The 18,251-nt window shown below is 32.4% G+C and overlaps 1 pseudogene; it reads left to right on the top strand.

Annotated features, from left to right (window-relative positions):
• The first annotated feature begins 10,215 nt into the window (after positions 1-10,215).
• Positions 10,216-18,251, top strand: part of LOC126695007 (probable leucine-rich repeat receptor-like serine/threonine-protein kinase At3g14840) — a 37,670-nt pseudogene continuing 29,634 nt past the window's right edge.

The raw sequence follows: 18,251 nt of genomic DNA, 5'->3' as shown, positions 1-18,251 counted from the left end.
TGGGTTTGTGTTTCGGATTTTGCTCCTTGTTCATGCTTAGCTTGCAAATGCTGCTGCTAGAATTTGATTTGATCTTAGTTGTTTCCTTATTGCTCTTCATCCTGTGCTTAGCTAAGTGATTCTTCTATTTTATCTGAATTTTGAGCTGTTGAGTTGTTTCAAATTGTTCCTTTTGAGGCTGTGAGTTTTACTGTGCTAAATATGCATGCTCTATTGTGTAAATCTTTTGGGAGCATATGTGAGCCATATCATTTTTCATTATCTGTCTCATTGACATATATCTGCCTTTAGGATAGTTTCTATTTCTGTTGCTTTTATATGTGTTTCCTATCTTAGGCTTGGTTTATCCATGTGATTGATCTAAGTAGCTTATTGTTTAAGTGTTCAAAGTTCATTTGTATGGATGATATCTCTTTGTTAATTACATGGTACTGACTGGTTCTGCACATATATTGTTCTATGCTGTTGTGGCCTTTTCTGATTGTTCACAGATGGCTCCCTCACCTCCGAAGAAGAAATCTACTGCAAAGAAGGCTGACAAAAGATTGAAAATGGATTCTAAACTGTTTAGGTCAGTTCATCACTTTGAGAGATACAAGGATAACTTCTTGAATGCAGGAATTATTCAAGAAAGATTTGTAGATTTGGAGGACTTAAGACAAACCTTTATCCCCAGCTGTTTTGAAGGAAGAGGATGAGAAAAGCTTCTGAGTGATTTCCCTGTTGTGTGTGAACCCCTGATTAGGGAATTTTACTCAAATGCTGTGATAAAGGAGAATGAGTTAAGTTGCTAGGTTAGAGGTAAAGAATTCATTTTGGATGCACATGTCATAGATGATGTACTAGGACTTGAAGGATTAGAAGATGAGGAATTTATCAATTACAAGGATAGGAGTGTTTCTATTAAAACAGTTCAACAAAGGATAGGTGGGCAGAGAGAAGGGAAATGTTTGAATACCACTGCCTTTCTAGTGGACATGAGGTGTCTAACAATAATCATGATGTTTAACCTCTATCCCATTAAGAAATTGACTACAATCAATTGTGCTAGAGCAGTTTTTCTGATGGATCTCAAAGAAAAGAATTTCATAGACATAAGTTCCCACATATATGACACCATTGTGGATGAGACAAGAACAACCTCCAGGCCTAAATTGATCTTTCCCAGTCTGCTAATGAGGATTTTTAGAAGGAAGGGTGTTCCAATCCCTCAAGACATCAGTCCCATGTCCACACCCTCTGCAATTAACAAGCTTACCTGCAAAAGGATAAGTGTTAGGCTTCTAGGAGAAGAAGATGAAGGTGATGAAGGAGAGGGTGTCCCAATGGAGACTGAAGCAGAGGCTGCAGGGCATGCATCAACCTCAACACCCAGGAGGAGTGGCAAAAGGTCTAGAGCTTCAACTTCTTCAGATACGCCTCCAGATGCTTTCCAAATCATTCTGGAAAGACTTGATGGGATCAGGGAAGTCCAGACTGAGCACTCTGAGCGGATGAGAGCCATGTAGGACCAGATTGATGTCTTGTCTGCAAAACTTGACAGCTTCACCACTCAGCCTGAACAGTGACCCTTTGGCCATTCCTGTCAAAAAGGGGGAGAAGTTTCTTTCTGTTGATAATGTCATTGATGATTGAGAAGCAGAAAAGCAGCTCTTAAGGGGGAGTAATGAGTTGAGGGGGAGTTGTCAAAATCAGAGACTTTGTTTATATATGTTTATGTTTTGGGTACTTTTAGTGTTTTTATGGTTTTGATACACTGTGTTTTGGTGTATAGCTATTCCTAACTCATTTCTTATACTCTTGGTTTAAACTTTAATATATTTTGATGATGTTATTCAGGATGTTTTTGTGTTTGTACCCATGTGCTTTTGTAAGCTTTTAGGGTTAATGTTTTATGCATAGTTTGTAGGCTTTATGGTATGTACCTTGCTTAATGCAGCCTTTATGCTATGTTGAAATCAGTACTTTAATCTAAATGTTCTGCATTTTGGTTTATGTACTGTCACTCTTGTGCCCTTGTAGGATTTTTCCTAGATGCATATACTTAGTGTGTTATGCATTGGTTGAGTGTTGTGCATACAAGTGTCTTGCCTTGTGCTTGTTAACTTGTATGTCCTTGTGTTCATTCCAAGTGTGAATGAGCACTGTGATCACTACCTTATGGTGTTCACTTGGTTGATCAAGCCATGGTTTGTTTATTAACTCCATCTTTGCTTGATCACATATTGCCTGTTTCATATGCATTTATAATTTTCTGCTTACAATGATCATGGTGTATTGTTGTGTTTCAGGAGTATTATGTTCATATGATTCAAGTGCTTCACAGCTTCTAGAGTTAGGTGTGAGTGAGTTTTGTTCAACTGTTCCCAACTCACATGTTAAGTCTAGAGTTTGTTTTAGGGTTTTGTCACGGAATAGCCAAAGGGGGAGATTGTAAGGTTGAATTTATTCAACCATCTAATTGGCTTTATTCCGTGCCAAATTTGCTTGTAATTCAGCATTTAGTAACCCTGTATTTAGGTGGGTTTGTTGTAAGGGTAGTGAGTGAGATAGAGTGAAGTTTGCTCAAGAGTGTGCAAGAAAACAGAGACTCGCGGCTGGGACTCGCGGCTGGGACTCGCGGGTGACTCGCGGCTGCAAGCCGCCAGAAGTAGCACACGTGCCAAGCATGCTGGAAGATGAACAGTCATGCTAGCTGGAGCACTACAGGACAAAACAGGACAACTGGCCATACGGTTAACTCGCGACTGGATCTCGCGACTTAGTCAAGCCGCGAGGTCAAGCCGCGAGCCACCCCTGTTTTGTAAAACCTGACGTTTCACATTCCTCTCCCACTCCAGTATAAATACCCCTTTTACCCACGATTGAAAGAGAGCTTCCAGAGAGAATTTTGAGAGAGAAACCCTAAAGAAAAACCAGATTGTTTCACCCACAATCTCTACCTTAGAGTCTCTTCAAATTCCTCAACTCTCTTCCTCTCCATTGTCAAATTCTTGAGAGGCATTATACCAAACCTGGTTCTCACCATCATCATCACTGTGAGACAGTTGTTTGGATTTCTGGGAAGCAGTTAGGAAGGAACCAATCTTCATTGGTTGATGCTACGGTCTAGTAGCGGAATCCGGGAAGCTAGAAAAGAAAAAGGTTCGGCGCAACCTCGTTGGAGCAAGAAGCTTGGAGGGCTTAGGTGCACTGGGTAGATTAGGCTTGGAGGGTCTATTGCTGTCCTTGTATCCCAACTGTATTTTCTAGTGGATTGTTTACCGCTTGGAGGGCGGCGGAGAGGTTTTTCGCCGAGGACTTCGGTTTCCTCTTCGATAACACATCGCGTGTTGTCTTTGTGTTTGCATCTTCCTTCCTCTCTATCTTTGCCTTTTTATTATCTGCTGTGGTTTTATTTTGTTATGGCTTAGATAGTCTTTAACCAATTTCGTATTATAGCATGTGTTAAGTTTCCGCACACTAGTTGTTTGACATATTGCTTGTATTGGTTAAGTTGTAATTTGGGGGTCTAAACGTTCAAAGGTGTTTTGTACACGTTTTTGAACTTTCAGTTCCAGTAGTTGGTATTCCAGGACCAAAATCCAAAAAGGGCTCAACCTCTTGGTACCATCTCTGCTGCTCCTTGGGGTTCTGCACTTATTTTGCCAATTTCATATACATACATAGCCATGATGGGTTCTAAGGGACTCACTGAAGCCTCAAAGATAGCAACCTTGAATGCAAACTACATGGCAATACGTTTGGAGGTTCTTAACTCATCCTTTTCATCTTTTGGTTTTATGTTTGCATATATGTGTTGATCTTGAAAAATAATTTCATTTGGCTTTCTGCAGCATGAAATAGAAGTTCATTGTTTTCTTAGTATAATATAATGATGTGAACATTACAGAGCCACTACCCCATTCTTTTTCGAGGAGTCAATGGAACAGTCACCCATGAATTTCAAGGTATCTCAAATCATACTCTTCCTATGGATTCTCAATTCTGTAAGTTTACTTTGGCTTATAGTGAGTCATTTTAATTGCAAAACATAGCTGGTATACAACATGTGTTTGACAAAATGTCTTACTCACTTTTGCATTTTTTCTTTTTTGATAATTCAATAGTTATACTCTTACATTAGTTTAAGTCAACTTCATGGTTTGTGTCTCTTGGTTTTAAGCCTTTTCCTACAATTAAGGTAGTTTTGACATGTAGGAAAAGTACCTCTCTAAATTTCTGCCACGTTTACCATTAAAAAACGAAAATGAATCACTTTACATAGACTGTTATGTTCTAGGTGTTCACTACTCTTATATTAAAAGCTTTAATGCTGCCTATATTGATTCTCAGGATAAAACTTCAAATGGAAGTTTAAGACCTAAGGTAAAAGTGTTTGTGAACATTTGCAAAGACGGGGAAGGTACCATGGTTCTAGAATTTTGTTTTTATTTCATTGGCTAGGGTTCTTTGGTCACATTTTGTTAATTGCTTTTATTTTGATTTTTCCTCTAGATTTACAATAATCCGGCTTTTGGTTTGGTGATTTTAGGGGTTTAGTGATTTTTCCCTGGAACTTCTTATCGATGCTTAGAAAAACACATAATTATTCATGTAGGTTGAACACATAATTATTCATGTAGGTAATTGCAACGTTTTAAAATTTTCTGTAGGGAGGTTCTTTTAATAATTCAAAATTGAATTTAAAGCCGTCTGTATATATTTTAAAAGAAATTTCCCCTTCTGAATTGTATAGGGTTCTTCTTTCACCCTTATTAAAAAATAGATGGCTTTATTGTTTTTGTTTTTTTCCCTTGGATTTTTTTTCCCCCTGCCAGAAACAGTGCTAATTGGTGGGTGTACTATTGTGGAATTGCATCGTGTTTTGGTTTAGGATTCTATCACCACAAATCAAACTCAAAACCCACACATACGATGCAAAGGGCAAAGAGCAAAGGGCAGTGGACAATTGGGCCTGGATTTTTTAATTTGGAAATATTTCCTATTCTATTTTTTCTTTCTAATTGAAGCTCCTTTGGAATCGCAATTCTCTCTAAATGGTGACAAGTTGAATTTATTGCTTTGGAACTGGGTTTAGTAATTTAATTTGGATGCTTTGGTCACAATAGATAGGTTTATTGTTTAGACATTTTGACAATTTTTTTCAAAGTAAAAACAGTTTTCTGTAACTAATCTTAACGAAATCCTGGGGATCAAATAAGTGTAGGATTGAATGTTGTGCTGATATTTGCTTTTCTTTTTTAATCTTATTTAGGTCTATTGTTCAGTTAAGGTTTGTCGGAACCGCAGGCAAAGAGAGATGGGCTGTATCCCCATAACTAGTAAAGTATTTTCTTTTTTTGTTTTGGTTTTACAAATCTAGGGATTGAATATGATTTGGGTTTGAATTTCTTGATTGGATTGGTTTAGATTTCGTTATTTGAGTTAGGCTTCTGTTAATGATGCCTCCTACAGTATAATACCAGTTTAAATATAATATGGTTTCAGATATCCAGTAAGGTAGTGTTTATGTTGGAGAGTCTGCGCATCATCACTAAACAGAAAAAAAAGAGGGTTTGTACTTTGTACATCATACCTGTTTGATAAATGTCTTATAGACATGTTATTGGTATGATTTATTTTTTGGGGGTTTATTGTTGTTCTCTTCAAATTCATGTTCTTTGAATTGTATTAGTCATTGAAGCTAAAAGATAACATTTTTCTAATGTCCAGTTTAATCATTATTATAGTCATCTAAACTAATGACCATTCTTTGCCTATCGCATTCAGTATATGAAGGACTTAATCTCTCTAATGGACAATATTAGGTTATCAGATTTTTTAAAACAAATAGTGTTACTGCATATTAAAGGATTATTTATTTTATATGGTTGAATGATTATTCTGTCATTTTAAAAAACCTTCTTACCCTTTCACTTTTTGCTGAATACGCCAAATTTCAACTTGGATGGTTTAAAATCTGAAAGTTCAAAGTGTATAGTAATTTATAATTTTCTTAAGAGAAAAATTATGGGATTTTTGGTTAACTACTGCATTTTTGAAAAATAAATAAATAGATTAATAACTAACAAATTGTTATACACCTTCCAACAGATTGTTAGACACTGTTATCAACTTCCTTACAAACTTTTTTGTATTGGTTTTGCTTTGTAAAAAAAATGTCAGTTTGTTAGAGTTTTCTTTGGTTTAAATGTTTTAAAAATTAAATAAAATTTTTTTTGAGGCTTTTAAATTTGCATTTTAGTCTACTTCAAAACTTACATTTTTTCTTAAGGGAATTTCAGTTGCAGTTAGTGATGATTCTCCGGATAAAAGTTTCGATATTCAAAATAGAGCTCTTTCATATGGTTTGTGATCTCAGGACTGTAAGAATTCAGTTGCGATAGTAGCAGAATACCTAAATCCAACATGTTCTATTTTATTGAATACTTATATATGAAATAGAGCATAGAATTATTTTGTTATTGAACTTGAGTTTGGCTTTAACAAACGCTCTATTTTCTTGCTGTTTATTTCAAGTAAACCTGCCATGTTTTTCCATGGATTTTAGATAATTAGAGTTAATTACCTAGCATGCAACACATATTTTATAGGATCTCAGTTTTTAGAGCTTCATTTACATTGCCGTTTGTCAGTAATTTTGTATTTTCAATGACATTTTTTTACTCATGCTAATGTAGATTTATCATCTCTGCTCTGGCTAATAAGACTGTTGGTAACTATTCAAGAAAAGCTCCTGGATTGAGTTGAAAGGTCAGGACAACTTAATTTCACCTTTTTTACTTTTATTTAAATTTGTCTCTTTATCATTTGTTAATGTTTGATTAGAAAAAATGTTGAACAAAAAAAGAAAGATTATTAAATATGTACTTTTTGACTCTTAAATCAGATGCTAAAATTTTTTTCCCTTTACCATGTCTAGGATTCTTCTTTCACCCCTATTGAAATATAGATAGGTTTAGTATTTTAATTTGGTTACTTTGGTCTCAAATTAACATCTCTACTTTTTTGTTTTGATAGCATTGGGAGTATAGCCCAAGCTTAGAGTGTAGATTTATTGACAATTTTTTTCAAAGTGAAATTGGAAGTAGGAACAAACAAAGAAATAGCAAAGATTTTGTTAAATAACTGTTACTTCATATCAAGAGATTATTTATTTGATATGGTTTTATGATTATTTCCTGCCATTTTAAAAAACCCTCTTACCCTTTCACTTTTTGTTGAAATTCAAATTTGCTGAGTTTTTCCTGTCAAGTATGAAACTTAATAATTCATGAATATGCCAAATTTCAACTTGGATGGTTTAAAATCTGAAAGTTTAGACTGTATAATTATGGGTTTACCCTCTTTCTATTGATGTTATGGTCTGAGATTATTATTTCTGGTAGTTATTTTGCATTGTTGGAATTTTGCTCATGAAGAACAGAAAAAGGCTTATATTTTAGAAGGTGATTCAGGTATTGTTGCTTTCTACTATGCATTCTAAATTTTTTATTTTTTTGTGGGAAAGGGTCAAAAAGAAAGAAATAAACTAAAGAACAGAGGGCATGGTGTGTGTATAGTGTCTTAGGTAAATTTGGAGAACTATGTTGAATCGTTCATACACTAGAAGTTTTTTTCCCTGCCTAAAAAAAAAAAGAACCAAGAAATTAAACCAGAAATAATAGTCCATTTGAAGTGAAGGAAATGTCTATACTTCGTGAAAAGAAGGAATTTTACCTCTGTTCTCTTATGTAAAAGGTTAAGAAAACAAAAATATCCAAACTACTTGATGTGTTTAAATTTGTTAAAGATGAGATTTTAGATGCAATTCCTCCAGCATGTATGTGCTTCAACTTTGGACATCAGTTTAGTAAAAAATTTCTAAAGAACCATTTGAATTACAACTTATCAAAAAAAAGAAAACTATTTGAATTACAAGAATTATGTGCTTTTAATTATTAATAAAAAATTTCTTGACACTATAGTGCCTATGACCATTACACGCTTGAAACTTCCATGGAGGAGATTTGGTGGCTAGGATTATAAGATGCATTCTTAGAATTCAGACTACAAAAGATTGAGCAAAGTGTAACTTGGCAGAGAAAAAATATGAATTTATTTTTCTTTTCCAATTTTGTTTTAGGTTGTTTTGTGGTTTTCAACTTTTCATAGATTAAATAGTGTTTCTTCCAATAGATATTAAAATATTGTTTCTTTGTATTTATACATTGAAATTTTACCATATATTATTACTGAATATGTTCTCCTTAGTTTTTGTGATTGTTATAGATTAGCAAAAATAGTTTGAGTGGATTATGGATAGAAGTGCACTTCTACTAAAGAAAATTTTTTTTGAAATGTGGAGCTCAAAAGGTTGTATTTTTGCTTCTATCATTTCAGAGGTTACATTTAAATAGGTCTTCATTATGCTATTGCCTCTGGTTGGACAACAATCATCCATTTAGCACACCAAAGAATCCATTTTGTTCTTATTGTGTATACCTTTGTAGTTGGCATGTTCAAGATGGACAAAATAAAAATAATGCATGTGAGAAGATATGTAGTTGTCATCATTTTATTTTCCAAGTGCTATTGTGCTATAGTTTTTGCAGGTGAATGATGATGGCCCAATTCATCCAAGTGAAACAGAGCTGGCACTTACAGTTCATCAGGGCTAGAATATGGCTTAGCTCACTAAATGTTTTTTTGGTTTAATGAGTTCTTAAACTTTAATTTCTGCTATGGGGAATTTTGGACTTTTGACAATGTTATTGAACCTAACTCTATATCCCACAATTGTCATTTTTGTTTTTTGAATTGATTGGCATTATTAATAAAACAAATCCTTTAATTAATAAACATATTAACTGTTGTATTTATTATATTGTTATGTCAAATTGATGGTATTTTAAATGTGTAAAATGTTCCTTGCGCATTGCACAGGTTAAATGCTAGTAAATAAATAAAATTATTGGTGCTGTTCCCAAATTTACCCAGACTACCAGCGTAGAGAAATTCTTTTAGAGGATGTAAGTAAAGACTAAAGACTAAAAAACGCCTTTACTGGAATAAATAAGCTGTTTCTAGTGTTTGTTCCTTTTCTTTTAGCTTCTGATGTCCCAAGTTTGGATACATTGCTCCCATAATTAGTCATATTAATTCCTCCTGTGTAGTTATCAGATGCAGCTGTAAGTTCAGACTTCGGTTATACTTAGAACATGTACTTACCGATATATATACTTGTTATTCGAATGTCTATCTTACAATTTTCTTCCCGTATGTGATCATATAATTTGGACAGTATTGGCTTATGTTTCTTTGTATTATTATTGAAGACCCCTTTATGAGTGGCAGTGTGAGTCTGTGCATGTATGTTATTATCTACACGTTTAATTGGGGGATATTGGGTCTAGGGAAGCCACACCTTTTCTCAGCCTTTGGGCTAATATCAAGTGTAGGTCCAATGAAGCCCTAAAGCAAGCTAAAGAGAGATTCTTTGTTGGAGGGATCATTGGATAAACCGCAATTATTGTCTGAGTTTGGTTGGCAAGTGCAAAATCTAAATTATTCTTAGGCTAGCAAATGACACCGCTGTGTTTGATGTTGCCTTATTTGGAAAAGGGAAAAGGGGGTGTGGGGGTGTGGTGTTAAAAGGCTTTAAAGCATGTTCCCAACGCCTATTGTTTAAATATTGTTGGAATATAATTCCAATAGACTTAGATCTATAGTTGCAGGTTATTTGTACATCACACATTATCTACCTATATATTTAAGATAAGAACCTTATACTTTATTACTTATAATTTAATACACAAATTTTCAAACTTCCGCATTTATAAACAGAATGTCTTTCAGTCACTAATTTACAAAGGGAGACAACGTCGAACTTAGAAGTTAGCATGAAATAGCTTTGAGTAGCCATGAATACCGTTAGATGAATTTGAAAAATTAAACAAGAAATATTTTAGGTTAAATGCGAAATTGGTACTTTACAATTTCAAAATTTTCAATAGAATTTATTATTTTCATCATAATTTGCAATATTGCAATTATTGAATCAATCGGGTGGGAATAGCTTGACTTAATAGTTGACCTCCAAGTGTCTTAAGGGTCTCCCATTTCACACCCTCTTTTGAAGAATTTTATATATATATATATATATATATATATATATTCTTAACTTTATTGTCTTACTACTTTTATCTCCCATAATCTCTCTCTAGCATAATCTCTCTCTTGCATATGTAACGATTTTACACCATTTTGGACACCGTATATTTTTGCCTTCAAAAGTTAGGTTTGTTTATCCAAAGAATTCAAGATGTTCTTCATTCGACTTCTCCTTGCTTCAGCCGTCACCTTTTGCTTCACAAGTTTTGTCTTTGGAGCCACTGTATTGGTAGATGATGAAAGTATGTTCTCACTCTCTCTCACGCGCACACAGTTGTGCATATGATAGCTTGAGTTTCTTTTTTTTTCTTTTTCTTTTCTTTTCTATTTTCTATAAAATTATTGTTTCCATGTGTATAGAATGGAACTCAAATTTGGTAGAAAATATTCACTAGTATAATTGATTTGATTTTCTTTTTAACCTTACTTTTTTTTTTTTTTTTTTTTGGGTGATGATAACGCTGCACAGTACAAGCTTTACGTGATATAGCGAAGACTTTGAGAAAGACGGACTGCAATTTCAGAGTAGATCCATGCAGTGCACAATCTGTATGGGTCAAAAATAAAGATAATGCTGTTCACTGCAATTGCAGTATACCCAATACCACCGGCTGCCATGTTGTCAGAATGTATGCTCTCTTTCTCTCTCTCTTTCTCATACGTACGTGCACCAAACATTTATTTATCTGCCAAACCATTGAATTACTGTGTTATTGCCAAACCATTAGAGTTGCGAGCGTGGTCGGATGAATTTATTTTGTCCAAAAATAGAACTATGCATATAAAAATGTGATTTTTAACCTCATCCAAAATAAATAAATAAATAAATGTGATTTTTAACAATTAAGCATTTTATTTCGGTACCAATCTTTGACATATCGTTTTGGGCAATACAAATATATGTATATATATATATATATATAATATTTCATATCTTATTACTATAGAAAAAAATTCATAAAAGTTATTATTTTTAATACATTTATAAAAATTATTATTTTAAAATTGGCCTAGTCAATTCATTTAAATTTTTATTATTTTAATTAAAGTACTAATTAAGCTTATGCAACAATGAAACAACTGAAATAAGACTGCGGTGGTTTTAATATTTCAGCTAGCATGCTACCCAAGCCAACTCCATCTCTAACACATTTTTCCCCCCACCTACCTGTTTCATTTTTTTATCATATTTTTTTTTTTTTTTTCTCCTCCACACACATCTTCCAAGTCTCTTACCCTTCTACTTATCCACTTCTCATTGTTGAATATCTTCTCATCTACATCATTTCTTTCATTTAATGTTTTGGTTTTCTTTATGTTAATCCCCAACCCAGGCCAGTACTTGTACCAGGCAATACCTGTACCTCATTTTTCGCTCTCAGTTTCCTCATTAGCAACTTGCAATGCATTATGGTCTCATCGTCAGCCTTTTTTTTATGTGCATAGATTTGTTTAGGTTTTAAGATTTTTTTTTTTTGGTCCAAACTTCATGCTAATCAAATCTTGCATTTTGGCCGGTATTTACCGAAACACCCAAAACGATTCAAGATGGCTTGGAATTTTCTCCAAGGTGAAATGGAGGGGGGGTTGGGGGGTTTACCATTCCGGTTTTTTACCGGTATGGTATTTTTCATCCATTTCGGCCAAAACGGAACAAAATTCATAGCATTGGATAAAAATAGTGTTATTAGTGATACCATGTAAAAAAGATGTTACGTGAGTTATAACTTATTGTCTTACTAAGTTGCAAAGTTCTTCATATCAAAAAGGAAAAAAAAAAAAAAAAAAGTTTCAAAGCTAAAATAATGTACAACCAATTTTAAGAACATAATTTATAAAAAATAAAATAAAAACTTGTTGAAATGACAATATGATGGGTACCAACCTTATTTTTATATAGTTACTCATTGCTACTCTACTCTCTTTTCTTTCTTTTCTTTTCTTCTTTTGTTTTTTTTTTTTTTTTTTTTTGTGTGTGTGTGTGTGTAAATTATATGTATACCATCTCTGGAGCGGAACTAGAATTTTATGAATGGAGGGCAAAATAATAATAAATATAAAATTGAACTAATTTATTAGTAGCATACAAAAAATATGAAGAAATGGGGGTTATCATATTTCTTTTGAAAAATTTAGGTAAATTTAGGGCTAAAAATATAATATTTAAGAAGTTTGGGGGGCCAACCATATATTTTTTGAAAAAATTTCTTAAATTTAGTGGTAATTTTATAAAATTAGAAAAGTTTGGGAAGACCATGCTTCTCCACCCTTCCTAGTGGATCCACCCCTACGCCATCTTAACCGATGTAAAATAAATTGTGAATCATTTTGTTGCACCAAGATTTATTCAACAAAATAGCCTGATATTCATAAGTAACATACTCTTTCACCACTCTAATCAGGGGTTTGGACTTTGCCAAATTTACATTCAATAAAAAAAAATTTAAAAAAAAAAAACTGAATTGAGTTGTGGTGATTAGTTTCAATAAAGTCTTCTAAAAAAATGGGTCTGTGGACAAACTTTATATCCTTTCACAAATTACACAAAGCTTGCTTAGCAAAAGGAAAAGCCGAAAACGGAAACATATTTTACTTCTTGAGGGAAAAGGTCAAAAAACTGATATTGAATTGTTAGACCTGGTCTTCGTTTCTGCAATTATTATTCCGCAATAATTGAACAGTATGATGATGATTGTCAATTGAGTCATAAGTTAAAAGTTGTTAGACCTGGTCTCTTTTTTCTAACGCGTCGTGCAATTGCCCCCTAAAAGAATTCATTATTTGACGAAGACTTTATTTCTCCGAAATTAAAGGTATACGACCGTGTTGGCCGGTTTGTTGTCTCTATCAACTATTGCAACTTGCAATATATCTTTAAGCATTAGCATTAGGGCGTAAGTTGTTTCTCAAAAAAATATATATAAAAAAAGCATTAGGGTGTAAGTTTTTTTCAGCATCCGTAAACAATAAGACTACATTTGATAGATTATAATAGGTGTTGTAATCAAGCATACCGGCTGATATGTACCGTACCGGTATGTATACGGTATTGAAACATCAATGTTTCGTACCAATTTAAATACCGGCCATACTGGCCGGTACAGAAAAAAGTTTTTTTTTTTTTTTTTTTTTAAGTTTTGTAATTTTTGAATTTTTGTTATGGCAGAATGGTAACTTATTTACATTAATTTATTAGTATTATTTCTTTTCTTAGTATGCAATGGTAACTTTTAAGCTTTCTATTTTTTATATTGAGTTTTTTTTTTTTCTTTTAATTGATACTAAAGTCTAAAACCATGAATAATTAGTTCTGAATTGAGGAAATGTTTTATGGTAAACTTTTATATTTATTATAATATACACACACATACATACATATATATATATATATATATATTTATTTATTTATTTATTTATAAATATAAAAAATAGCGGTAAACCCAAAACAGTACACCGGTATTGACCGGTATCCAAAATATATTGTACCGCTGGCCAAACCAGTACAACCTTTGGTACAATATTGACTCCCTTGGTTGTAATGTAATAGTTATTCCTATGGTTTAACTATTTAGTAGTTTAGTTATATTTTTATTAAAGGAAATAGTCATTCGTTATAAATAGCTATTCTTTAAAACTAGTCGCTAACCCATGTGATGTACGGAAAAACTATTGACCCTGAAAAAAAATCCAACAATAAGTAAATAGACATTCTGAAAAAAAAAAATAATAATTAATTAATTGAAATTAATCCAAATAAATAATTAATCAACCAAAAATATAGTTTTTAATAAGAAAACAAAAAATCACATGAACCTAAATAAAAAGCATTTAAGGTGAAGAATTGAGATCAACCTACTGAAATGCAAATACCAAAAACCCCAAAACTTAAAACTTTAAAATTTATAGAATCCTCAAATTCTACTTCAGAACCAAACTAAATTCAGCAAATTTATATATAACATACCAAATAAAAATTTTTGTTCCCTAGATTGGAAGACATTGGTTGCATCTTTAATTTTTCTCCAAAAAAAATAGAGAGGTTTTATTTGCCATGTACAATATAAAAAAATAATTAATAGAAATTTTAACCCAAAAACCAAACCCATGATTATCAACTTGAGTCTCTTTTTTTTTCAATGTTAGGCTTTTTTTTTTTCTTTTGAGTCCTATCATAATTTTTGTTTTTATATAGATTATCAACGTTTAAGTTTGAGTTTAAGTTGGACTTGTTAGAGAGATAAAGTTTTACTCCTTGCTAAGTTTTGATTAAACAAAAATAATTTTATATAATAATAATAATAATAATAATGAGTTTGAGTTTAAGTTGGATTTATTAGGGAGATAGAGTTTTACTCCCGGTTAAGTTTGAACTAAAAATAATAAATTTATTTAAATATTGTGCTGACGTGGAAAATTATTAGAGTTTTAGAGGTTTCGGTTATATATATATATATATATATATATATAGATAAGGAATAGTTATTCATCTCTAAAAGACTTGTAATAGTTATTCCTTAGTAGGTGTATTAATTTCTAAAAATTAATATATTTCTAAATAAACAAACTTTTCATATGCACATAACAATTATGAAAATAAAAAATCATTAAAAAATAAATAATCTCTCTTTCAAATTTAAAAAAAAAAAATACTTTTTAGGATATTTAATTATATGAGTAAGATATTTCTTAAAATATATCTTAAGTTTGATTTAAAATATGTTCATTCCATTGTCTTCTACGTTTTATTATTGTGTTGTCACCAAACAAATGAATAGTAATTACCATTACAGTCTATCAAACATGCCCTAAGAGCACTAGCATCCAGGGATGCAAAAAAAAAAAAAAAAAAATTCACATCTTTAAACACCACTTTATTTATTTTACCTACTTATTTCACAACTCATCATACATCCCAGTTTTTTATTTTTACATATAACACAATAAAATAATAAAAAGTACTCTCTCTCTCTCTCTCTTTCCTCCTAGTCTCCGTTTCTCTTCATCCACAATCACAAACATCACACTCTAACCACAAATATAACCAACCACCACACCCACAATCAAAATTAGCCACCTCCACCACAACCAAATCCAACCTCCATTGCCACCACAATTAGTATCCATCCAAAAATCAATCCCATAGAAAAAAACAAAACAAAATCACAGCACAACAACCACCACCCACATAGCCCACCACCACCTAAAATTCAACAACCACTGCCAAATCCATACCCACAAACCCAAATAATATTAAAACAAAAACTAAAACTAAAACCAAATCAAAACCACAATGCACAACCACCAACCACAAAAAACACAACAACCACCACTGTTAAACCCACCACTGTAATCTACCACCACACAGATCGGACTCCACCACCTCATGACCCACCAAAACCCAAACCCATACATCCATAACCCATTCCCAAGTCCCACCACAGACCACGCCCAACACGACCCCACGCCCACAGGCAACCCACAACCTAAAACCTTCCGCTGCCAAGGCCAATCTACAACTACCCACCCAAGGTCAATTCAAAGCCCACCCACCCAAACCGATCTGAAGCCACCCTAAATAGCCAACCAAAATCTTGGGAGAGATAGAGAGAGGCAAGTGTTACCGTGAGAGGAAGAGAGGAGAAAAGAAAGAAGAGAAAGGAGTTTGAAAGTCAGAGGAAGAGAGAGAGAGTGTGTGAGCGATGAGGAGAGGCATAAACATGATGAAGAGAGAGAAAGATGAGATATTTGTGAATAATATATATATATATTTTACATCCTAAGCTACAGTTGGTTCTCATATATGAGAACTAATTGTTCACAGATGGTAAAAAAAATTTAAAACCCATCCCCAGATGTAGCTTCTTTTTGCCCTGTTGGTTGCTAAAATAGCAACTTGGGGGGTTTTTACACCCTCAATGCTAGTGCTCTAAGGTTGTATATATATAATCCTACTGTTCATGGATTGTAAAAAAAAAAAAAAAAAAAACACATTTTAATGGAGTGAGAGAGGAAGAGAGGAATTGAGGGAAGAAAGAGATGGGAGAGAATTGATTTGTTTATATTATTTGTTGGTATAGTTTATATTATACTAATGAGTTGTATGCAAAAATAGAAATTGAGATATTGGGTGAGTTGCAAAATAGAATGGTAAAATAGATAAAGTAGGTTCTTACATTCCTAGATGCTAATGCTCTTAGCTAGTTATTAGAAGGAAAAACAAATAGAATAGTGCTACTCAATTATATATGCCTTTTTCTCCAAAAAAAAAAAAATTATATGTGCCTACATAGTTGTCAAAAATATGTGTATATAGTTGTCAAAATTGAATTAATATTATGAATCGCTTTTTAATTTTTTGTATAGTATATTATATCGTATCATGTATAGTAAAACACACAAACACTTTATATATATTTTTTAAAAATATAGATATACATAATATTACATATAAAATGTATGTTTATTATAAATTCAAAATATATTCAACTAATAATCAATTTAATAATCACTCATGTAATAATATTTAAGAAAATCAACTAAATTAATCAAATTAACATATGTTTATAACATATACATTCAAATGGATTAAACTCAAAAATAATAATAAATGTTATATATGAGTCAAAATAATCATTACTTTTCATCATCTTGCCTAATCAACTCCATCTAAGTCAATGTTATTGTCATGCTCATCATCTTGCCAAACTATTTATTCATTAACATCTTTTTCATCATCATCAACATTTACTATCTCTTTTCTTGCTCTTTTATTCTATTTTTTTCCTTTATATTTCTTCTTGGCATTCTTGCTTCTTAGACTTATAACAATAATAATAAATTTTTATTAATTTAATACATTATTCATAGCATAGAAAAGAAATTTGTAAATATGAAAGTGAAGTGTCAAGTATATAACTCGAATTTTGTAGGAGAAAGAGAAGAGGGGGGAATTAACAAAAAAACTTATTTTAAACCCATATGTCAATGTATTGTACGATATAAACAATTATTGATACGATAAAATTCATACGATATGTACTTATTTATCATATGATTCATGAGCACTTCAATTACAATACAAAATCTTATATACACCATACAATGAGTATCATACAATACTAACTATAGGTGGAGACATAATTTGCAACTTTGTATATGAAAAAAACCCACAATTTCGCCACTTGGATCAACCATTGATTAGTGTTGGTAACATAGCTAGTTGAGTTATAAGGTTTAGCCAATAATAACTTTACTTAATGATAGAATCATTTAAAATTTTTTTACTTTCCACTTCAAATTCACCAATCACCATTGGTAGCACCAACAAGCTGAGCTACAAAACTCTTGGCCAATCATAACTTTACCTAATAGAATCATTTAATTGCATCAACTTTTCATTTCAAATCCAATTAATAAATAGAATTTTTCTTATTAATTAATCATAGAAATAAAATAAACTTATTTACCTTGAATGTGGCATGTGAGACAATAAAAGAGTGATAGTTTGTTGGTGACTGGTTGGAGAGAGAGAGAGAGAGATGTTTGATGGAACTAAGTGAAGATTTTTTTTTAAATAATGGAAATAATTTTTTAAGTTAGAGAGAGAAATAGAATAAAAAAGGTATATGAGTGTCTTCTTCTTCTTCCTCTTTTTTTTGGGGGGGGGGGGGGGGGAGAGGAGAGGAGGGGGAGATGGAGTTCGAATCATAGATACGGGTGGTGGCAAAGGATGTTATTACTACTGGATTATCGTTTGAACCCTCTTCTTTTTGTAATCATACACAGACCACTTTCCTTGGGAAAATGGGTATGAGTTATAATTTTGTTTTAGAAAGAGACGAGGGAAAATTATACAAAACTGTTTATGGTTTTCTTGGTCATATTTGTAAATTAGCAAATATGACCCACAATCTCAACCAATCACAGGCACCAATAAGGCTGCCCACTTCCATCCTATACATTCATTTTTTTATCATCTCCAATGGCAAAAACACCATCAATTCTTGAAAAGTGGGTTGTCTTGATTGGCAAATCACACAACAATTTAGTGGATTTGACCATATTCCAACATATCTTCTTTTCTATGATCTCCCATT

This window comes from Quercus robur, chromosome 8 (genome assembly GCF_932294415.1).
Source record: "Quercus robur chromosome 8, dhQueRobu3.1, whole genome shotgun sequence".
NCBI lineage: Eukaryota > Viridiplantae > Streptophyta > Magnoliopsida > Fagales > Fagaceae > Quercus > Quercus robur.
The sequence above is the reverse complement of the archived record's forward strand: the minus strand, read 5'-3'. Positions and strand labels throughout refer to the sequence as shown.